This window comes from Hyla sarda, unplaced genomic scaffold, assembly GCF_029499605.1.
Source record: "Hyla sarda isolate aHylSar1 unplaced genomic scaffold, aHylSar1.hap1 scaffold_1288, whole genome shotgun sequence".
NCBI lineage: Eukaryota > Metazoa > Chordata > Amphibia > Anura > Hylidae > Hyla > Hyla sarda.
This window is the reverse complement of record NW_026607911.1, coordinates 1-23,284: the sequence shown is the minus strand read 5'-3', so window position 1 is coordinate 23,284 and position 23,284 is coordinate 1. Positions and strand designations below refer to the sequence as shown.

General features: G+C 46.3%; 11 non-coding genes across 11 annotated transcripts; all 11 read left to right on the top strand.

Moving 5' to 3' along the window:
* On the top strand, positions 1-191 carry LOC130304674 (U2 spliceosomal RNA). The gene has a single exon (XR_008854406.1). It is a non-coding gene; the product is annotated as a U2 spliceosomal RNA (small nuclear RNA).
* Positions 192-2,285: 2,094 nt separating this feature from the next.
* On the top strand, positions 2,286-2,476 carry LOC130304673 (U2 spliceosomal RNA). The gene has a single exon (XR_008854405.1). It is a non-coding gene; the product is annotated as a U2 spliceosomal RNA (small nuclear RNA).
* A 2,090-nt stretch (positions 2,477-4,566) lies between these two features.
* LOC130304672 (U2 spliceosomal RNA) lies at positions 4,567-4,757 on the top strand. The gene has a single exon (XR_008854404.1). It is a non-coding gene; the product is annotated as a U2 spliceosomal RNA (small nuclear RNA).
* Positions 4,758-6,849: 2,092 nt separating this feature from the next.
* On the top strand, positions 6,850-7,040 carry LOC130304707 (U2 spliceosomal RNA). The gene has a single exon (XR_008854437.1). It is a non-coding gene; the product is annotated as a U2 spliceosomal RNA (small nuclear RNA).
* A 2,081-nt stretch (positions 7,041-9,121) lies between these two features.
* LOC130304715 (U2 spliceosomal RNA) lies at positions 9,122-9,312 on the top strand. Its single transcript, XR_008854441.1, has one exon. It is a non-coding gene; the product is annotated as a U2 spliceosomal RNA (small nuclear RNA).
* Positions 9,313-11,394: 2,082 nt separating this feature from the next.
* LOC130304706 (U2 spliceosomal RNA) lies at positions 11,395-11,585 on the top strand. Its single transcript, XR_008854436.1, has one exon. It is a non-coding gene; the product is annotated as a U2 spliceosomal RNA (small nuclear RNA).
* Positions 11,586-13,685: 2,100 nt separating this feature from the next.
* On the top strand, positions 13,686-13,876 carry LOC130304708 (U2 spliceosomal RNA). Its single transcript, XR_008854438.1, has one exon. It is a non-coding gene; the product is annotated as a U2 spliceosomal RNA (small nuclear RNA).
* Positions 13,877-15,951: 2,075 nt separating this feature from the next.
* LOC130304705 (U2 spliceosomal RNA) lies at positions 15,952-16,142 on the top strand. Its single transcript, XR_008854435.1, has one exon. It is a non-coding gene; the product is annotated as a U2 spliceosomal RNA (small nuclear RNA).
* Positions 16,143-18,245: 2,103 nt separating this feature from the next.
* Positions 18,246-18,436, top strand: LOC130304694 (U2 spliceosomal RNA). The gene has a single exon (XR_008854425.1). It is a non-coding gene; the product is annotated as a U2 spliceosomal RNA (small nuclear RNA).
* A 2,098-nt stretch (positions 18,437-20,534) lies between these two features.
* LOC130304709 (U2 spliceosomal RNA) lies at positions 20,535-20,725 on the top strand. Its single transcript, XR_008854439.1, has one exon. It is a non-coding gene; the product is annotated as a U2 spliceosomal RNA (small nuclear RNA).
* A 2,093-nt stretch (positions 20,726-22,818) lies between these two features.
* On the top strand, positions 22,819-23,009 carry LOC130304683 (U2 spliceosomal RNA). The gene has a single exon (XR_008854414.1). It is a non-coding gene; the product is annotated as a U2 spliceosomal RNA (small nuclear RNA).
* Positions 23,010-23,284: the final 275 nt, after the last annotated feature.

The following is a 23,284-nucleotide window of genomic DNA, read 5'->3' as shown; positions in this document are numbered from 1 at the left end:
ATCGCTTCTCGGCCTTTTGGCTAAGATCAAGTGTAGTATCTGTTCTTATCAGTTTAATATCTGATACGTCCCCTATCTGGGGACCATATATTAAATGGATTTTTGAGAACGGGGGCCGATTTCGAAGCTTGCTTCCGTCGCCCTATGCATTGACCCGATATGGCAGTATCTTCGGGTACAGTGCACCACCCCCTTACAGGGTTAAAAAGAAAGATTCCTACTTTCATTGCTACCTGCTTGCTGGCTAGCCAGCTAGCCAGCCCTGTGGGCCTTGCTGCTGCTGCAGCCAAAAAACAAAAGGTGGTGCTGCTGCTGCTTCTGCTGCTTCTGCTTCTGCTTGTGTCTGGCCCCTGTTGGAGCGTCCAGGCACAGGACTTCTGCTGCTGCTGACTAAATGGCCTCCTTAATTGGATCATTTGAGTAGCCAGCACACCTGTGCAGGTAGGGCATGACATGATAGGCAGCTGCCTTGATAGCGGGTGGGTGCTGAATGTTCCTAATTGACAAAATAAGATTAATGCTTATGAAGAAATATAAAATCTCATCCCTTCCCCAATATCGCGCCACACCCCTACCCCTTAATTCCCTGGTTGAACGTGATGGACATATGTCTTTTTTCGACCGTACTAACTATGTAACTATGTAACATAACATGGGGGGGGGGGGGGGGGGGTCTCCTGGCTGTTCACACAGGTGTGTCATTGCTGTACATTGACCATGCATTGCTTCTGTGGTATTGCAAAGGCAAAGACAAATGCTTCCAGCCATCCATTGCACTAATGGATTGGTCATCAGCTGGCTGTCTATGTCCCGCATCAATATAGACCAAAGTACAGAGGGTTAGGCTATGCTATTGTGCACCTACCTGATGCATCAGAAGGTGCGAGGCCCTTGCTAAATTCTGTGCACAGACTTTGAGATCTATGCTTTAGACTGTATCTAAACCTGCTCCAACATGGACTGACATTCTGGCCTACTTTCAGCCGATGCGACTTGTCTGTCGCTGAACAGTCGCTTTTTATGTATTCAGCACCTATGTATAATGTTGTAAAAATGCTCTAGAAGCTAAAGTCGCAGAAATGTCACACATATTTGGCCTGCAACTTTCTGTGCGACAAATTCAGACAGGAAAAATCAGTATAAATCCTTAGAAAATTATCCCCCAGTGTCTCCATCTGCTGGCGGTATTGAATAAGCATTGCTGCACTGATGGGGTATGCATTAGACGAAAAAAAAGAAGAAAAAGAAGAATAATACGCCCAGAAAAGAGGCGAAAAGGAGAAAAACGTAAAAAAACGTGAAAAAAAAGTAAGAGGAAGAGAAGGGAAAAAAAGGTGGAAATGGGTTTAAAAGTGATTTCGGCGGAGAAATATATATATATATATATATATATATATATATATATATATATATGCGCACACACACACATAGATATAAACGTATTCTCCGTTGAGATATTGCAGCCGCTGCTGTGTCCAGGCCCAGGAGCCTTAGCACTGTGCTGTGATGTCACTCAATACCACTGACATCACTAGGTGTAAACAACATCTCTCCTTTGCTGTGTATGTGACTATGGAGCTGTTTGGTGATGTCGTCTATTACGGCCTTCATAGAAGCAACAGGAGATTGTTGCATCCATCTTGAACCCTCAGAACTACAGTGCTATGATGTCACTCACTTCCACAGGCCTTGCAGAGTGTAAACAACAACAACCCAGCTTTGTTGTGTATGTAACCAAAGGGATTTGTGATGTCACCTAGAACCTTCACAGCAGCGACAGCTTTATGAGGAGCATCAGCACTGCTCTGCCTGAGCAGAACCATCACCGCCATAGGTTGTCAAATAACCCGGATTTAACCCACACAGGTAAGTCCAATGGGGTGCAGGCATGTCCTCTATGCTTACAGCTTCCCGTGGGTGTTGGTTTGATACCGTTTGGGGACAGCCAAGGAGGCATCTGCAGGCAACAAAGGTAGGTGTGTGCTTGTGTGTGTGTTTCCTATGCAGATCCTAAGCCCAGTGTCACATGCAAGTAGGAGGAGTAAGAAGGGTTCCTGGCAAATCCGGGTTATGGATTGCATTTAAAAAGGCCCCGTGGGAGTGCAATGGGCCCCTGTCTTGCTGCTTAGCAATAATGGTATGGGTTTAGGTTCTGCTGTGTGTACTGGTGGTTGACTGCCCCCCAGCCCAGAGTGTGCATGGAAAATTGTCTGGCAGCCTCCCTGACAGCAAGCAGTGATAGTGCCCATGAAGGGGACCTTGTTGGGCCCGCCCCTTTCACGGTTATCGCTTCTCGGCCTTTTGGCTAAGATCAAGTGTAGTATCTGTTCTTATCAGTTTAATATCTGATACGTCCCCTATCTGGGGACCATATATTAAATGGATTTTTGAGAACGGGGGCCGATTTCGAAGCTTGCTTCCGTCGCCCTATGCATTGACCCGATATGGCAGTATCTTCGGGTACAGTGCACCACCCCCTTACAGGGTTAAAAAGAAAGATTCCTACTTTCATTGCTACCTGCTTGCTGGCTAGCCAGCTAGCCAGCCCTGTGGGCCTTGCTGCTGCTGCAGCCAAAAAACAAAAGGTGGTGCTGCTGCTGCTTCTGCTGCTTCTGCTTCTGCTTGTGTCTGGCCCCTGTTGGAGCGTCCAGGCACAGGACTTCTGCTGCTGCTGACTAAATGGCCTCCTTAATTGGATCATTTGAGTAGCCAGCACACCTGTGCAGGTAGGGCATGACATGATAGGCAGCTGCCTTGATAGCGGGTGGGTGCTGAATGTTCCTAATTGACAAAATAAGATTAATGCTTATGAAGAAATATAAAATCTCATCCCTTCCCCAATATCGCGCCACACCCCTACCCCTTAATTCCCTGGTTGAACGTGATGGACATATGTCTTTTTTCGACCGTACTAACTATGTAACTATGTAACATAACATGGGGGGGGGGGGGTCTCCTGGCTGTTCACACAGGTGTGTCATTGCTGTACATTGACCATGCATTGCTTCTGTGGTATTGCAAAGGCAAAGACAAATGCTTCCAGCCATCCATTGCACTAATGGATTGGTCATCAGCTGGCTGTCTATGTCCCGCATCAATATAGACCAAAGTACAGAGGGTTAGGCTATGCTATTGTGCACCTACCTGATGCATCAGAAGGTGCGAGGCCCTTGCTAAATTCTGTGCACAGACTTTGAGATCTATGCTTTAGACTGTATCTAAACCTGCTCCAACATGGACTGACATTCTGGCCTACTTTCAGCCGATGCGACTTGTCTGTCGCTGAACAGTCGCTTTTTATGTATTCAGCACCTATGTATAATGTTGTAAAAATGCTCTAGAAGCTAAAGTCGCAGAAATGTCACACATATTTGGCCTGCAACTTTCTGTGCGACAAATTCAGACAGGAAAAATCAGTATAAATCCTTAGAAAATTATCCCCCAGTGTCTCCATCTGCTGGCGGTATTGAATAAGCATTGCTGCACTGATGGGGTATGCATTAGACGAAAAAAAAGAAGAAAAAGAAGAATAATACGCCCAGAAAAGAGGCGAAAAGGAGAAAAACGTAAAAAAACGTGAAAAAAAAGTAAGAGGAAGAGAAGGGAAAAAAAGGTGGAAATGGGTTTAAAAGTGATTTCGGCGGAAAAATATATATATATATATATATATATATATATATATATATATATATATGCGCACACACACACATAGATATAAACGTATTCTCCGTTGAGATATTGCAGCCGCTGCTGTGTCCAGGCCCAGGAGCCTTAGCACTGTGCTGTGATGTCACTCAATACCACTGACATCACTAGGTGTAAACAACATCTCTCCTTTGCTGTGTATGTGACTATGGAGCTGTTTGGTGATGTCGTCTATTACGGCCTTCATAGAAGCAACAGGAGATTGTTGCATCCATCTTGAACCCTCAGAACTACAGTGCTATGATGTCACTCACTTCCACAGGCCTTGCAGAGTGTAAACAACAACAACCCAGCTTTGTTGTGTATGTAACCAAAGGGATTTGTGATGTCACCTAGAACCTTCACAGCAGCGACAGCTTTATGAGGAGCATCAGCACTGCTCTGCCTGAGCAGAACCATCACCGCCATAGGTTGTCAAATAACCCGGATTTAACCCACACAGGTAAGTCCAATGGGGTGCAGGCATGTCCTCTATGCTTACAGCTTCCCGTGGGTGTTGGTTTGATACCGTTTGGGGACAGCCAAGGAGGCATCTGCAGGCAACAAAGGTAGGTGTGTGCTTGTGTGTGTGTTTCCTATGCAGATCCTAAGCCCAGTGTCACATGCAAGTAGGAGGAGTAAGAAGGGTTCCTGGCAAATCCGGGTTATGGATTGCATTTAAAAAGGCCCCGTGGGAGTGCAATGGGCCCCTGTCTTGCTGCTTAGCAATAATGGTATGGGTTTAGGTTCTGCTGTGTGTACTGGTGGTTGACTGCCCCCCAGCCCAGAGTGTGCATGGAAAATTGTCTGGCAGCCTCCCTGACAGCAAGCAGTGATAGTGCCCATGAAGGGGACCTTGTTGGGCCCGCCCCTTTCACGGTTATCGCTTCTCGGCCTTTTGGCTAAGATCAAGTGTAGTATCTGTTCTTATCAGTTTAATATCTGATACGTCCCCTATCTGGGGACCATATATTAAATGGATTTTTGAGAACGGGGGCCGATTTCGAAGCTTGCTTCCGTCGCCCTATGCATTGACCCGATATGGCAGTATCTTCGGGTACAGTGCACCACCCCCTTACAGGGTTAAAAAGAAAGATTCCTACTTTCATTGCTACCTGCTTGCTGGCTAGCCAGCTAGCCAGCCCTGTGGGCCTTGCTGCTGCTGCAGCCAAAAAACAAAAGGTGGTGCTGCTGCTGCTTCTGCTGCTTCTGCTTCTGCTTGTGTCTGGCCCCTGTTGGAGCGTCCAGGCACAGGACTTCTGCTGCTGCTGACTAAATGGCCTCCTTAATTGGATCATTTGAGTAGCCAGCACACCTGTGCAGGTAGGGCATGACATGATAGGCAGCTGCCTTGATAGCGGGTGGGTGCTGAATGTTCCTAATTGACAAAATAAGATTAATGCTTATGAAGAAATATAAAATCTCATCCCTTCCCCAATATCGCGCCACACCCCTACCCCTTAATTCCCTGGTTGAACGTGATGGACATATGTCTTTTTTCGACCGTACTAACTATGTAACTATGTAACATAACATGGGGGGGGGGGGGTCTCCTGGCTGTTCACACAGGTGTGTCATTGCTGTACATTGACCATGCATTGCTTCTGTGGTATTGCAAAGGCAAAGACAAATGCTTCCAGCCATCCATTGCACTAATGGATTGGTCATCAGCTGGCTGTCTATGTCCCGCATCAATATAGACCAAAGTACAGAGGGTTAGGCTATGCTATTGTGCACCTACCTGATGCATCAGAAGGTGCGAGGCCCTTGCTAAATTCTGTGCACAGACTTTGAGATCTATGCTTTAGACTGTATCTAAACCTGCTCCAACATGGACTGACATTCTGGCCTACTTTCAGCCGATGCGACTTGTCTGTCGCTGAACAGTCGCTTTTTATGTATTCAGCACCTATGTATAATGTTGTAAAAATGCTCTAGAAGCTAAAGTCGCAGAAATGTCACACATATTTGGCCTGCAACTTTCTGTGCGACAAATTCAGACAGGAAAAATCAGTATAAATCCTTAGAAAATTATCCCCCAGTGTCTCCATCTGCTGGCGGTATTGAATAAGCATTGCTGCACTGATGGGGTATGCATTAGACGAAAAAAAAGAAGAAAAAGAAGAATAATACGCCCAGAAAAGAGGCGAAAAGGAGAAAAACGTAAAAAAACGTGAAAAAAAAGTAAGAGGAAGAGAAGGGAAAAAAAGGTGGAAATGGGTTTAAAAGTGATTTCGGCGGAGAAATATATATATATATATATATATATATATATATATATATATATATATATGCGCACACACACACATAGATATAAACGTATTCTCCGTTGAGATATTGCAGCCGCTGCTGTGTCCAGGCCCAGGAGCCTTAGCACTGTGCTGTGATGTCACTCAATACCACTGACATCACTAGGTGTAAACAACATCTCTCCTTTGCTGTGTATGTGACTATGGAGCTGTTTGGTGATGTCGTCTATTACGGCCTTCATAGAAGCAACAGGAGATTGTTGCATCCATCTTGAACCCTCAGAACTACAGTGCTATGATGTCACTCACTTCCACAGGCCTTGCAGAGTGTAAACAACAACAACCCAGCTTTGTTGTGTATGTAACCAAAGGGATTTGTGATGTCACCTAGAACCTTCACAGCAGCGACAGCTTTATGAGGAGCATCAGCACTGCTCTGCCTGAGCAGAACCATCACCGCCATAGGTTGTCAAATAACCCGGATTTAACCCACACAGGTAAGTCCAATGGGGTGCAGGCATGTCCTCTATGCTTACAGCTTCCCGTGGGTGTTGGTTTGATACCGTTTGGGGACAGCCAAGGAGGCATCTGCAGGCAACAAAGGTAGGTGTGTGCTTGTGTGTGTGTTTCCTATGCAGATCCTAAGCCCAGTGTCACATGCAAGTAGGAGGAGTAAGAAGGGTTCCTGGCAAATCCGGGTTATGGATTGCATTTAAAAAGGCCCCGTGGGAGTGCAATGGGCCCCTGTCTTGCTGCTTAGCAATAATGGTATGGGTTTAGGTTCTGCTGTGTGTACTGGTGGTTGACTGCCCCCCAGCCCAGAGTGTGCATGGAAAATTGTCTGGCAGCCTCCCTGACAGCAAGCAGTGATAGTGCCCATGAAGGGGACCTTGTTGGGCCCGCCCCTTTCACGGTTATCGCTTCTCGGCCGTTTGGCTAAGATCAAGTGTAGTATCTGTTCTTATCAGTTTAATATCTGATACGTCCCCTATCTGGGGACCATATATTAAATGGATTTTTGAGAACGGGGGCCGATTTCGAAGCTTGCTTCCGTCGCCCTATGCATTGACCCGATATGGCAGTATCTTCGGGTACAGTGCACCACCCCCTTACAGGGTTAAAAAGAAAGATTCCTACTTTCATTGCTACCTGCTTGCTGGCTAGCCAGCTAGCCAGCCCTGTGGGCCTTGCTGCTGCTGCAGCCAAAAAACAAAAGGTGGTGCTGCTGCTGCTTCTGCTGCTTCTGCTTCTGCTTGTGTCTGGCCCCTGTTGGAGCGTCCAGGCACAGGACTTCTGCTGCTGCTGACTAAATGGCCTCCTTAATTGGATCATTTGAGTAGCCAGCACACCTGTGCAGGTAGGGCATGACATGATAGGCAGCTGCCTTGATAGCGGGTGGGTGCTGAATGTTCCTAATTGACAAAATAAGATTAATGCTTATGAAGAAATATAAAATCTCATCCCTTCCCCAATATCGCGCCACACCCCTACCCCTTAATTCCCTGGTTGAACGTGATGGACATATGTCTTTTTTCGACCGTACTAACTATGTAACTATGTAACATAACATGGGGGGGGGGGGGGGGGGGGTCTCCTGGCTGTTCACACAGGTGTGTCATTGCTGTACATTGACCATGCATTGCTTCTGTGGTATTGCAAAGGCAAAGACAAATGCTTCCAGCCATCCATTGCACTAATGGATTGGTCATCAGCTGGCTGTCTATGTCCCGCATCAATATAGACCAAAGTACAGAGGGTTAGGCTATGCTATTGTGCACCTACCTGATGCATCAGAAGGTGCGAGGCCCTTGCTAAATTCTGTGCACAGACTTTGAGATCTATGCTTTAGACTGTATCTAAACCTGCTCCAACATGGACTGACATTCTGGCCTACTTTCAGCCGATGCGACTTGTCTGTCGCTGAACAGTCGCTTTTTATGTATTCAGCACCTATGTATAATGTTGTAAAAATGCTCTAGAAGCTAAAGTCGCAGAAATGTCACACATATTTGGCCTGCAACTTTCTGTGCGACAAATTCAGACAGGAAAAATCAGTATAAATCCTTAGAAAATTATCCCCCAGTGTCTCCATCTGCTGGCGGTATTGAATAAGCATTGCTGCACTGATGGGGTATGCATTAGACGAAAAAAAAGAAGAAAAAGAAGAATAATACGCCCAGAAAAGAGGCGAAAAGGAGAAAAACTTAAAAAAACGTGAAAAAAAAGTAAGAGGAAGAGAAGGGAAAAAAAGGTGGAAATGGGTTTAAAAGTGATTTCGGCGGAGAAATATATATATATATATATATATATATATATGCGCACACACACACATAGATATAAACGTATTCTCCGTTGAGATATTGCAGCCGCTGCTGTGTCCAGGCCCAGGAGCCTTAGCACTGTGCTGTGATGTCACTCAATACCACTGACATCACTAGGTGTAAACAACATCTCTCCTTTGCTGTGTATGTGACTATGGAGCTGTTTGGTGATGTCGTCTATTACGGCCTTCATAGAAGCAACAGGAGATTGTTGCATCCATCTTGAACCCTCAGAACTACAGTGCTATGATGTCACTCACTTCCACAGGCCTTGCAGAGTGTAAACAACAACAACCCAGCTTTGTTGTGTATGTAACCAAAGGGATTTGTGATGTCACCTAGAACCTTCACAGCAGCGACAGCTTTATGAGGAGCATCAGCACTGCTCTGCCTGAGCAGAACCATCACCGCCATAGGTTGTCAAATAACCCGGATTTAACCCACACAGGTAAGTCCAATGGGGTGCAGGCATGTCCTCTATGCTTACAGCTTCCCGTGGGTGTTGGTTTGATACCGTTTGGGGACAGCCAAGGAGGCATCTGCAGGCAACAAAGGTAGGTGTGTGCTTGTGTGTGTGTTTCCTATGCAGATCCTAAGCCCAGTGTCACATGCAAGTAGGAGGAGTAAGAAGGGTTCCTGGCAAATCCGGGTTATGGATTGCATTTAAAAAGGCCCCGTGGGAGTGCAATGGGCCCCTGTCTTGCTGCTTAGCAATAATGGTATGGGTTTAGGTTCTGCTGTGTGTACTGGTGGTTGACTGCCCCCCAGCCCAGAGTGTGCATGGAAAATTGTCTGGCAGCCTCCCTGACAGCAAGCAGTGATAGTGCCCATGAAGGGGACCTTGTTGGGCCCGCCCCTTTCACGGTTATCGCTTCTCGGCCTTTTGGCTAAGATCAAGTGTAGTATCTGTTCTTATCAGTTTAATATCTGATACGTCCCCTATCTGGGGACCATATATTAAATGGATTTTTGAGAACGGGGGCCGATTTCGAAGCTTGCTTCCGTCGCCCTATGCATTGACCCGATATGGCAGTATCTTCGGGTACAGTGCACCACCCCCTTACAGGGTTAAAAAGAAAGATTCCTACTTTCATTGCTACCTGCTTGCTGGCTAGCCAGCTAGCCAGCCCTGTGGGCCTTGCTGCTGCTGCAGCCAAAAAACAAAAGGTGGTGCTGCTGCTGCTTCTGCTGCTTCTGCTTGTGTCTGGCCCCTGTTGGAGCGTCCAGGCACAGGACTTCTGCTGCTGCTGACTAAATGGCCTCCTTAATTGGATCATTTGAGTAGCCAGCACACCTGTGCAGGTAGGGCATGACATGATAGGCAGCTGCCTTGATAGCGGGTGGGTGCTGAATGTTCCTAATTGACAAAATAAGATTAATGCTTATGAAGAAATATAAAATCTCATCCCTTCCCCAATATCGCGCCACACCCCTACCCCTTAATTCCCTGGTTGAACGTGATGGACATATGTCTTTTTTCGACCGTACTAACTATGTAACTATGTAACATAACATGGGGGGGGGGGGGGGGGGGTCTCCTGGATGTTCACACAGGTGTGTCATTGCTGTACATTGACCATGCATTGCTTCTGTGGTATTGCAAAGGCAAAGACAAATGCTTCCAGCCATCCATTGCACTAATGGATTGGTCATCAGCTGGCTGTCTATGTCCCGCATCAATATAGACCAAAGTACAGAGGGTTAGGCTATGCTATTGTGCACCTACCTGATGCATCAGAAGGTGCGAGGCCCTTGCTAAATTCTGTGCACAGACTTTGAGATCTATGCTTTAGACTGTATCTAAACCTGCTCCAACATGGACTGACATTCTGGCCTACTTTCAGCCGATGCGACTTGTCTGTCGCTGAACAGTCGCTTTTTATGTATTCAGCACCTATGTATAATGTTGTAAAAATGCTCTAGAAGCTAAAGTCGCAGAAATGTCACACATATTTGGCCTGCAACTTTCTGTGCGACAAATTCAGACAGGAAAAATCAGTATAAATCCTTAGAAAATTATCCCCCAGTGTCTCCATCTGCTGGCGGTATTGAATAAGCATTGCTGCACTGATGGGGTATGCATTAGACGAAAAAAAAGAAGAAAAAGAAGAATAATACGCCCAGAAATGAGGCGAAAAGGAGAAAAACGTAAAAAAACGTGAAAAAAAAGTAAGAGGAAGAGAAGGGAAAAAAAGGTGGAAATGGGTTTAAAAGTGATTTCGGCGGAGAAATATATATATATATATATATATATATATATATATATATGCGCACACACACACATAGATATAAACGTATTCTCCGTTGAGATATTGCAGCCGCTGCTGTGTCCAGGCCCAGGAGCCTTAGCACTGTGCTGTGATGTCACTCAATACCACTGACATCACTAGGTGTAAACAACATCTCTCCTTTGCTGTGTATGTGACTATGGAGCTGTTTGGTGATGTCGTCTATTACGGCCTTCATAGAAGCAACAGGAGATTGTTGCATCCATCTTGAACCCTCAGAACTACAGTGCTATGATGTCACTCACTTCCACAGGCCTTGCAGAGTGTAAACAACAACAACCCAGCTTTGTTGTGTATGTAACCAAAGGGATTTGTGATGTCACCTAGAACCTTCACAGCAGTGACAGCTTTATGAGGAGCATCAGCACTGCTCTGCCTGAGCAGAACCATCACCGCCATAGGTTGTCAAATAACCCGGATTTAACCCACACAGGTAAGTCCAATGGGGTGCAGGCATGTCCTCTATGCTTACAGCTTCCCGTGGGTGTTGGTTTGATACCGTTTGGGGACAGCCAAGGAGGCATCTGCAGGCAACAAAGGTAGGTGTGTGCTTGTGTGTGTGTTTCCTATGCAGATCCTAAGCCCAGTGTCACATGCAAGTAGGAGGAGTAAGAAGGGTTCCTGGCAAATCCGGGTTATGGATTGCATTTAAAAAGGCCCCGTGGGAGTGCAATGGGCCCCTGTCTTGCTGCTTAGCAATAATGGTATGGGTTTAGGTTCTGCTGTGTGTACTGGTGGTTGACTGCCCCCCAGCCCAGAGTGTGCATGGAAAATTGTCTGGCAGCCTCCCTGACAGCAAGCAGTGATAGTGCCCATGAAGGGGACCTTGTTGGGCCCGCCCCTTTCACGGTTATCGCTTCTCGGCCTTTTGGCTAAGATCAAGTGTAGTATCTGTTCTTATCAGTTTAATATCTGATACGTCCCCTATCTGGGGACCATATATTAAATGGATTTTTGAGAACGGGGGCCGATTTCGAAGCTTGCTTCCGTCGCCCTATGCATTGACCCGATATGGCAGTATCTTCGGGTACAGTGCACCACCCCCTTACAGGGTTAAAAAGAAAGATTCCTACTTTCATTGCTACCTGCTTGCTGGCTAGCCAGCTAGCCAGCCCTGTGGGCCTTGCTGCTGCTGCAGCCAAAAAACAAAAGGTGGTGCTGCTGCTGCTTCTGCTGCTTCTGCTTCTGCTTGTGTCTGGCCCCTGTTGGAGCGTCCAGGCACAGGACTTCTGCTGCTGCTGACTAAATGGCCTCCTTAATTGGATCATTTGAGTAGCCAGCACACCTGTGCAGGTAGGGCATGACATGATAGGCAGCTGCCTTGATAGCAGGTGGGTGCTGAATGTTCCTAATTGACAAAATAAGATTAATGCTTATGAAGAAATATAAAATCTCATCCCTTCCCCAATATCGCGCCACACCCCTACCCCTTAATTCCCTGGTTGAACGTGATGGACATATGTCTTTTTTCGACCGTACTAACTATGTAACTATGTAACATAACATGGGGGGGGGGGGGGGGGGGTCTCCTGGCTGTTCACACAGGTGTGTCATTGCTGTACATTGACCATGCATTGCTTCTGTGGTATTGCAAAGGCAAAGACAAATGCTTCCAGCCATCCATTGCACTAATGGATTGGTCATCAGCTGGCTGTCTATGTCCCGCATCAATATAGACCAAAGTACAGAGGGTTAGGCTATGCTATTGTGCACCTACCTGATGCATCAGAAGGTGCGAGGCCCTTGCTAAATTCTGTGCACAGACTTTGAGATCTATGCTTTAGACTGTATCTAAACCTGCTCCAACATGGACTGACATTCTGGCCTACTTTCAGCCGATGCGACTTGTCTGTCGCTGAACAGTCGCTTTTTATGTATTCAGCACCTATGTATAATGTTGTAAAAATGCTCTAGAAGCTAAAGTCGCAGAAATGTCACACATATTTGGCCTGCAACTTTCTGTGCGACAAATTCAGACAGGAAAAATCAGTATAAATCCTTAGAAAATTATCCCCCAGTGTCTCCATCTGCTGGCGGTATTGAATAAGCATTGCTGCACTGATGGGGTATGCATTAGACGAAAAAAAAGAAGAAAAAGAAGAATAATACGCCCAGAAAAGAGGCGAAAAGGAGAAAAACGTAAAAAAACGTGAAAAAAAAGTAAGAGGAAGAGAAGGGAAAAAAAGGTGGAAATGGGTTTAAAAGTGATTTCGGCGGAGAAATATATATATATATATATATATATATATATATATATATATATATATATATGCGCACACACACACATAGATATAAACGTATTCTCCGTTGAGATATTGCAGCCGCTGCTGTGTCCAGGCCCAGGAGCCTTAGCACTGTGCTGTGATGTCACTCAATACCACTGACATCACTAGGTGTAAACAACATCTCTCCTTTGCTGTGTATGTGACTATGGAGCTGTTTGGTGATGTCGTCTATTACGGCCTTCATAGAAGCAACAGGAGATTGTTGCATCCATCTTGAACCCTCAGAACTACAGTGCTATGATGTCACTCACTTCCACAGGCCTTGCAGAGTGTAAACAACAACAACCCAGCTTTGTTGTGTATGTAACCAAAGGGATTTGTGATGTCACCTAGAACCTTCACAGCAGCGACAGCTTTATGAGGAGCATCAGCACTGCTCTGCCTGAGCAGAACCATCACCGCCATAGGTTGTCAAATAACCCGGATTTAACCCACACAGGTAAGTCCAATGGGGTGCAGGCATGTCCTCTATGCTTACAGCTTCCCGTGGGTGTTGGTTTGATACCGTTTGGGGACAGCCAAGGAGGCATCTGCAGGCAACAAAGGTAGGTGTGTGCTTGTGTGTGTGTTTCCTATGCAGATCCTAAGCCCAGTGTCACATGCAAGTAGGAGGAGTAAGAAGGGTTCCTGGCAAATCCGGGTTATGGATTGCATTTAAAAAGGCCCCGTGGGAGTGCAATGGGCCCCTGTCTTGCTGCTTAGCAATAATGGTATGGGTTTAGGTTCTGCTGTGTGTACTGGTGGTTGACTGCCCCCCAGCCCAGAGTGTGCATGGAAAATTGTCTGGCAGCCTCCCTGACAGCAAGCAGTGATAGTGCCCATGAAGGGGACCTTGTTGGGCCCGCCCCTTTCACGGTTATCGCTTCTCGGCCTTTTGGCTAAGATCAAGTGTAGTATCTGTTCTTATCAGTTTAATATCTGATACGTCCCCTATCTGGGGACCATATATTAAATGGATTTTTGAGAACGGGGGCCGATTTCGAAGCTTGCTTCCGTCGCCGTATGCATTGACCCGATATGGCAGTATCTTCGGGTACAGTGCACCACCCCCTTACAGGGTTAAAAAGAAAGATTCCTACTTTCATTGCTACCTGCTTGCTGGCTAGCCAGCTAGCCAGCCCTGTGGGCCTTGCTGCTGCTGCAGCCAAAAAACAAAAGGTGGTGCTGCTGCTGCTTCTGCTGCTTCTGCTTCTGCTTGTGTCTGGCCCCTGTTGGAGCGTCCAGGCACAGGACTTCTGGACTTCAGGACTAAATGGCCTCCTTAATTGGATCATTTGAGTAGCCAGCACACCTGTGCAGGTAGGGCATGACATGATAGGCAGCTGCCTTGATAGCGGGTGGGTGCTGAATGTTCCTAATTGACAAAATAAGATTAATGCTTATGAAGAAATATAAAATCTCATCCCTTCCCCAATATCGCGCCACACCCCTACCCCTTAATTCCCTGGTTGAACGTGATGGACATATGTCTTTTTTCGACCGTACTAACTATGTAACTATGTAACATAACATGGGGGGGGGGTCTCCTGGCTGTTCACACAGGTGTGTCATTGCTGTACATTGACCATGCATTGCTTCTGTGGTATTGCAAAGGCAAAGACAAATGCTTCCAGCCATCCATTGCACTAATGGATTGGTCATCAGCTGGCTGTCTATGTCCCGCATCAATATAGACCAAAGTACAGAGGGTTAGGCTATGCTATTGTGCACCTACCTGATGCATCAGAAGGTGCGAGGCCCTTGCTAAATTCTGTGCACAGACTTTGAGATCTATGCTTTAGACTGTATCTAAACCTGCTCCAACATGGACTGACATTCTGGCCTACTTTCAGCCGATGCGACTTGTCTGTCGCTGAACAGTCGCTTTTTATGTATTCAGCACCTATGTATAATGTTGTAAAAATGCTCTAGAAGCTAAAGTCGCAGAAATGTCACACATATTTGGCCTGCAACTTTCTGTGCGACAAATTCAGACAGGAAAAATCAGTATAAATCCTTAGAAAATTATCCCCCAGTGTCTCCATCTGCTGGCGGTATTGAATAAGCATTGCTGCACTGATGGGGTATGCATTAGACGAAAAAAAAGAAGAAAAAGAAGAATAATACGCCCAGAAAAGAGGCGAAAAGGAGAAAAACTTAAAAAAACGTGAAAAAAAAGTAAGAGGAAGAGAAGGGAAAAAAAGGTGGAAATGGGTTTAAAAGTGATTTCGGCGGAGAAATATATATATATATATATATATATATATATATATGCGCACACACACACATAGATATAAACGTATTCTCCGTTGAGATATTGCAGCCGCTGCTGTGTCCAGGCCCAGGAGCCTTAGCACTGTGCTGTGATGTCACTCAATACCACTGACATCACTAGGTGTAAACAACATCTCTCCTTTGCTGTGTATGTGACTATGGAGCTGTTTGGTGATGTCGTCTATTACGGCCTTCATAGAAGCAACAGGAGATTGTTGCATCCATCTTGAACCCTCAGAACTACAGTGCTATGATGTCACTCACTTCCACAGGCCTTGCAGAGTGTAAACAACAACAACCCAGCTTTGTTGTGTATGTAACCAAAGGGATTTGTGATGTCACCTAGAACCTTCACAGCAGCGACAGCTTTATGAGGAGCATCAGCACTGCTCTGCCTGAGCAGAACCATCACCGCCATAGGTTGTCAAATAACCCGGATTTAACCCACACAGGTAAGTCCAATGGGGTGCAGGCATGTCCTCTATGCTTACAGCTTCCCGTGGGTGTTGGTTTGATACCGTTTGGGGACAGCCAAGGAGGCATCTGCAGGCAACAAAGGTAGGTGTGTGCTTGTGTGTGTGTTTCCTATGCAGATCCTAAGCCCAGTGTCACATGCAAGTAGGAGGAGTAAGAAGGGTTCCTGGCAAATCCGGGTTATGGATTGCATTTAAAAAGGCCCCGTGGGAGTGCAATGGGCCCCTGTCTTGCTGCTTAGCAATAATGGTATGGGTTTAGGTTCTGCTGTGTGTACTGGTGGTTGACTGCCCCCCAGCCCAGAGTGTGCATGGAAAATTGTCTGGCAGCCTCCCTGACAGCAAGCAGTGATAGTGCCCATGAAGGGGACCTTGTTGGGCCCGCCCCTTTCACAGTTATCGCTTCTCGGCCTTTTGGCTAAGATCAAGTGTAGTATCTGTTCTTATCAGTTTAATATCTGATACGTCCCCTATCTGGGGACCATATATTAAATGGATTTTTGAGAACGGGGGCCGATTTCGAAGCTTGCTTCCGTCGCCCTATGCATTGACCCGATATGGCAGTATCTTTGGGTACAGTGCACCACCCCCTTACAGGGTTAAAAAGAAAGATTCCTACTTTCATTGCTACCTGCTTGCTGGCTAGCCAGCTAGCCAGCCCTGTGGGCCTTGCTGCTGCTGCAGCCAAAAAACAAAAGGTGGTGCTGCTGCTGCTTCTGCTGCTTCTGCTTCTGCTTGTGTCTGGCCCCTGTTGGAGCGTCCAGGCACAGGACTTCTGCTGCTGCTGCTGACTAAATGGCCTCCTTAATTGGATCATTTGAGTAGCCAGCACACCTGTGCAGGTAGGGCATGACATGATAGGCAGCTGCCTTGATAGCGGGTGGGTGCTGAATGTTCCTAATTGACAAAATAAGATTAATGCTTATGAAGAAATATAAAATCTCATCCCTTCCCCAATATCGCGCCACACCCCTACCCCTTAATTCCCTGGTTGAACGTGATGGACATATGTCTTTTTTCGACCGTACTAACTATGTAACTATGTAACATAACATGGGGGGGGGGGGGGGGGGGGGTCTCCTGGCTGTTCACACAGGTGTGTCATTGCTGTACATTGACCATGCATTGCTTCTGTGGTATTGCAAAGGCAAAGACAAATGCTTCCAGCCATCCATTGCACTAATGGATTGGTCATCAGCTGGCTGTCTATGTCCCGCATCAATATAGACCAAAGTACAGAGGGTTAGGCTATGCTATTGTGCACCTACCTGATGCATCAGAAGGTGCGAGGCCCTTGCTAAATTCTGTGCACAGACTTTGAGATCTATGCTTTAGACTGTATCTAAACCTGCTCCAACATGGACTGACATTCTGGCCTACTTTCAGCCGATGCGACTTGTCTGTCGCTGAACAGTCGCTTTTTATGTATTCAGCACCTATGTATAATGTTGTAAAAATGCTCTAGAAGCTAAAGTCGCAGAAATGTCACACATATTTGGCCTGCAACTTTCTGTGCGACAAATTCAGACAGGAAAAATCAGTATAAATCCTTAGAAAATTATCCCCCAGTGTCTCCATCTGCTGGCGGTATTGAATAAGCATTGCTGCACTGATGGGGTATGCATTAGACGAAAAAAAAGAAGAAAAAGAAGAATAATACGCCCAGAAAAGAGGCGAAAAGGAGAAAAACGTAAAAAAACGTGAAAAAAAAGTAAGAGGAAGAGAAGGGAAAAAAAGGTGGAAATGGGTTTAAAAGTGATTTCGGCGGAGAAATATATATATATATATATATATATATATATATATATATATATATATATGCGCACACACACACATAGATATAAACGTATTCTCCGTTGAGATATTGCAGCCGCTGCTGTGTCCAGGCCCAGGAGCCTTAGCACTGTGCTGTGATGTCACTCAATACCACTGACATCACTAGGTGTAAACAACATCTCTCCTTTGCTGTGTATGTGACTATGGAGCTGTTTGGTGATGTCGTCTATTACGGCCTTCATAGAAGCAACAGGAGATTGTTGCATCCATCTTGAACCCTCAGAACTACAGTGCTATGATGTCACTCACTTCCACAGGCCTTGCAGAGTGTAAACAACAACAACCCAGCTTTGTTGTGTATGTAACCAAAGGGATTTGTGATGTCACCTAGAACCTTCACAGCAGCGACAGCTTTATGAGGAGCATCAGCACTGCTCTGCCTGAGCAGAACCATCACCGCCATAGGTTGTCAAATAACCCGGATTTAACCCACACAGGTAAGTCCAATGGGGTGCAGGCATGTCCTCTATGCTTACAGCTTCCCGTGGGTGTTGGTTTGATACCGTTTGGGGACAGCCAAGGAGGCATCTGCAGGCAACAAAGGTAGGTGTGTGCTTGTGTGTGTGTTTCCTATGCAGATCCTAAGCCCAGTGTCACATGCAAGTAGGAGGAGTAAGAAGGGTTCCTGGCAAATCCGGGTTATGGATTGCATTTAAAAAGGCCCCGTGGGAGTGCAATGGGCCCCTGTCTTGCTGCTTAGCAATAATGGTATGGGTTTAGGTTCTGCTGTGTGTACTGGTGGTTGACTGCCCCCCAGCCCAGAGTGTGCATGGAAAATTGTCTGGCAGCCTCCCTGACAGCAAGCAGTGATAGTGCCCATGAAGGGGACCTTGTTGGGCCCGCCCCTTTCACGGTTATCGCTTCTCGGCCTTTTGGCTAAGATCAAGTGTAGTATCTGTTCTTATCAGTTTAATATCTGATACGTCCCCTATCTGGGGACCATATATTAAATGGATTTTTGAGAACGGGGGCCGATTTCGAAGCTTGCTTCCGTCGCCCTATGCATTGACCCGATATGGCAGTATCTTCGGGTACAGTGCACCACCCCCTTACAGGGTTAAAAAGAAAGATTCCTACTTTCATTGCTACCTGCTTGCTGGCTAGCCAGCTAGCCAGCCCTGTGGGCCTTGCTGCTGCTGCAGCCAAAAAACAAAAGGTGGTGCTGCTGCTGCTGCTTCTGCTGCTTCTGCTTCTGCTTGTGTCTGGCCCCTGTTGGAGCGTCCAGGCACAGGACTTCTGCTGCTGCTGACTAAATGGCCTCCTTAATTGGATCATTTGAGTAGCCAGCACACCTGTGCAGGTAGGGCATGACATGATAGGCAGCTGCCTTGATAGCGGGTGGGTGCTGAATGTTCCTAATTGACAAAATAAGATTAATGCTTATGAAGAAATATAAAATCTCATCCCTTCCCCAATATCGCGCCACACCCCTACCCCTTAATTCCCTGGTTGAACGTGATGGACATATGTCTTTTTTCGACCGTACTAACTATGTAACTATGTAACATAACATGGGGGGGGGGGGGGGGTCTCCTGGCTGTTCACACAGGTGTGTCATTGCTGTACATTGACCATGCATTGCTTCTGTGGTATTGCAAAGGCAAAGACAAATGCTTCCAGCCATCCATTGCACTAATGGATTGGTCATCAGCTGGCTGTCTATGTCCCGCATCAATATAGACCAAAGTACAGAGGGTTAGGCTATGCTATTGTGCACCTACCTGATGCATCAGAAGGTGCGAGGCCCTTGCTAAATTCTGTGCACAGACTTTGAGATCTATGCTTTAGACTGTATCTAAACCTGCTCCAACATGGACTGACATTCTGGCCTACTTTCAGCCGATGCGACTTGTCTGTCGCTGAACAGTCGCTTTTTATGTATTCAGCACCTATGTATAATGTTGTAAAAATGCTCTAGAAGCTAAAGTCGCAGAAATGTCACACATATTTGGCCTGCAACTTTCTGTGCGACAAATTCAGACAGGAAAAATCAGTATAAATCCTTAGAAAATTATCCCCCAGTGTCTCCATCTGCTGGCGGTATTGAATAAGCATTGCTGCACTGATGGGGTATGCATTAGACGAAAAAAAAGAAGAAAAAGAAGAATAATACGCCCAGAAAAGAGGCGAAAAGGAGAAAAACGTAAAAAAACGTGAAAAAAAAGTAAGAGGAAGAGAAGGGAAAAAAAGGTGGAAATGGGTTTAAAAGTGATTTCGGCGGAGAAATATATATATATATATATATATATATATATATATATATATATATATATGCGCACACACACACATAGATATAAACGTATTCTCCGTTGAGATATTGCAGCCGCTGCTGTGTCCAGGCCCAGGAGCCTTAGCACTGTGCTGTGATGTCACTCAATACCACTGACATCACTAGGTGTAAACAACATCTCTCCTTTGCTGTGTATGTGACTATGGAGCTGTTTGGTGATGTCGTCTATTACGGCCTTCATAGAAGCAACAGGAGATTGTTGCATCCATCTTGAACCCTCAGAACTACAGTGCTATGATGTCACTCACTTCCACAGGCCTTGCAGAGTGTAAACAACAACAACCCAGCTTTGTTGTGTATGTAACCAAAGGGATTTGTGATGTCACCTAGAACCTTCACAGCAGCGACAGCTTTATGAGGAGCATCAGCACTGCTCTGCCTGAGCAGAACCATCACCGCCATAGGTTGTCAAATAACCCGGATTTAACCCACACAGGTAAGTCCAATGGGGTGCAGGCATGTCCTCTATGCTTACAGCTTCCCGTGGGTGTTGGTTTGATACCGTTTGGGGACAGCCAAGGAGGCATCTGCAGGCAACAAAGGTAGGTGTGTGCTTGTGTGTGTGTTTCCTATGCAGATCCTAAGCCCAGTGTCACATGCAAGTAGGAGGAGTAAGAAGGGTTCCTGGCAAATCCGGGTTATGGATTGCATTTAAAAAGGCCCCGTGGGAGTGCAATGGGCCCCTGTCTTGCTGCTTAGCAATAATGGTATGGGTTTAGGTTCTGCTGTGTGTACTGGTGGTTGACTGCCCCCCAGCCCAGAGTGTGCATGGAAAATTGTCTGGCAGCCTCCCTGACAGCAAGCAGTGATAGTGCCCATGAAGGGGACCTTGTTGGGCCCGCCCCTTTCACGGTTATCGCTTATCGGCCTTTTGGCTAAGATCAAGTGTAGTATCTGTTCTTATCAGTTTAATATCTGATACGTCCCCTATCTGGGGACCATATATTAAATGGATTTTTGAGAACGGGGGCCGATTTCGAAGCTTGCTTCCGTCGCCCTATGCATTGACCCGATATGGCAGTATCTTCGGGTACAGTGCACCACCCCCTTACAGGGTTAAAAAGAAAGATTCCTACTTTCATTGCTACCTGCTTGCTGGCTAGCCAGCTAGCCAGCCCTGTGGGCCTTGCTGCTGCTGCAGCCAAAAAACAAAAGGTGGTGCTGCTGCTGCTTCTGCTGCTTCTGCTTCTGCTTGTGTCTGGCCCCTGTTGGAGCGTCCAGGCACAGGACTTCTGCTGCTGCTGACTAAATGGCCTCCTTAATTGGATCATTTGAGTAGCCAGCACACCTGTGCAGGTAGGGCATGACATGATAGGCAGCTGCCTTGATAGCGGGTGGGTGCTGAATGTTCCTAATTGACAAAATAAGATTAATGCTTATGAAGAAATATAAAATCTCATCCCTTCCCCAATATCGCGCCACACCCCTACCCCTTAATTCCCTGGTTGAACGTGATGGACATATGTCTTTTTTCGACCGTACTAACTATGTAACTATGTAACATAACATGGGGGGGGGGGGGGGGGGTCTCCTGGCTGTTCACACAGGTGTGTCATTGCTGTACATTGACCATGCATTGCTTCTGTGGTATTGCAAAGGCAAAGACAAATGCTTCCAGCCATCCATTGCACTAATGGATTGGTCATCAGCTGGCTGTCTATGTCCCGCATCAATATAGACCAAAGTACAGAGGGTTAGGCTATGCTATTGTGCACCTACCTGATGCATCAGAAGGTGCGAGGCCCTTGCTAAATTCTGTGCACAGACTTTGAGATCTATGCTTTAGACTGTATCTAAACCTGCTCCAACATGGACTGACATTCTGGCCTACTTTCAGCCGATGCGACTTGTCTGTCGCTGAACAGTCGCTTTTTATGTATTCAGCACCTATGTATAATGTTGTAAAAATGCTCTAGAAGCTAAAGTCGCAGAAATGTCACACATATTTGGCCTGCAACTTTCTGTGCGACAAATTCAGACAGGAAAAATCAGTATAAATCCTTAGAAAATTATCCCCCAGTGTCTCCATCTGCTGGCGGTATTGAATAAGCATTGCTGCACTGATGGGGTATGCATTAGACGAAAAAAAAGAAGAAAAAGAAGAATAATACGCCCAGAAAAGAGGCGAAAAGGAGAAAAACGTAAAAAAACGTGAAAAAAAAGTAAGAGGAAGAGAAGGGAAAAAAAGGTGGAAATGGGTTTAAAAGTGATTTCGGCGGAGAAATATATATATATATATATATATATATATATATATATATATATATGCGCACACACACACATAGATATAAACGTATTCTCCGTTGAGATATTGCAGCCGCTGCTGTGTCCAGGCCCAGGAGCCTTAGCACTGTGCTGTGATGTCACTCAATACCACTGACATCACTAGGTGTAAACAACATCTCTCCTTTGCTGTGTATGTGACTATGGAGCTGTTTGGTGATGTCGTCTATTACGGCCTTCATAGAAGCAACAGGAGATTGTTGCATCCATCTTGAACCCTCAGAACTACAGTGCTATGATGTCACTCACTTCCACAGGCCTTGCAGAGTGTAAACAACAACAACCCAGCTTTGTTGTGTATGTAACCAAAGGGATTTGTGATGTCACCTAGAACCTTCACAGCAGCGACAGCTTTATGAGGAGCATCAGCACTGCTCTGCCTGAGCAGAACCATCACCGCCATAGGTTGTCAAATAACCCGGATTTAACCCACACAGGTAAGTCCAATGGGGTGCAGGCATGTCCTCTATGCTTACAGCTTCCCGTGGGTGTTGGTTTGATACCGTTTGGGGACAGCCAAGGAGGCATCTGCAGGCAACAAAGGTAGGTGTGTGCTTGTGTGTGTGTTTCCTATGCAGACCCTAAGCCCAGTGTCACATGCAAGTAGGAGGAGTAAGAAGGGTTCCTGGCAAATCCGGGTTATGGATTGCATTTAAAAAGGCCCCGTGGGAGTGCAATGGGCCCCTGTCTTGCTGCTTAGCAATAATGGTATGGGTTTAGGTTCTGCTGTGTGTACTGGTGGTTGACTGCCCCCCAGCCCAGAGTGTGCATGGAAAATTGTCTGGCAGCCTCCCTGACAGCAAGCAGTGATAGTGCCCATGAAGGGGACCTTGTTGGGCCCGCCCCTTTCACGGTTATCGCTTCTCGGCCTTTTGGCTAAGATCAAGTGTAGTATCTGTTCTTATCAGTTTAATATCTGATACGTCCCCTATCTGGGGACCATATATTAAATGGATTTTTGAGAACGGGGGCCGATTTCGAAGCTTGCTTCCGTCGCCCTATGCATTGACCCGATATGGCAGTATCTTCGGGTACAGTGCACCACCCCCTTACAGGGTTAAAAAGAAAGATTCCTACTTTCATTGCTACCTGCTTGCTGGCTAGCCAGCTAGCCAGCCCTGTGGGCCTTGCTGCTGCTGCAGCCAAAAAACAAAAGGTGGTGCTGCTGCTGCTTCTGCTGCTTCTGCTTCTGCTTCTGCTTGTGTCTGGCCCCTGTTGGAGCGTCCAGGCACAGGACTTCTGCTGCTGCTGACTAAATGGCCTCCTTAATTGGATCATTTGAGTAGCCAGCACACCTGTGCAGGTAGGGCATGACATGATAG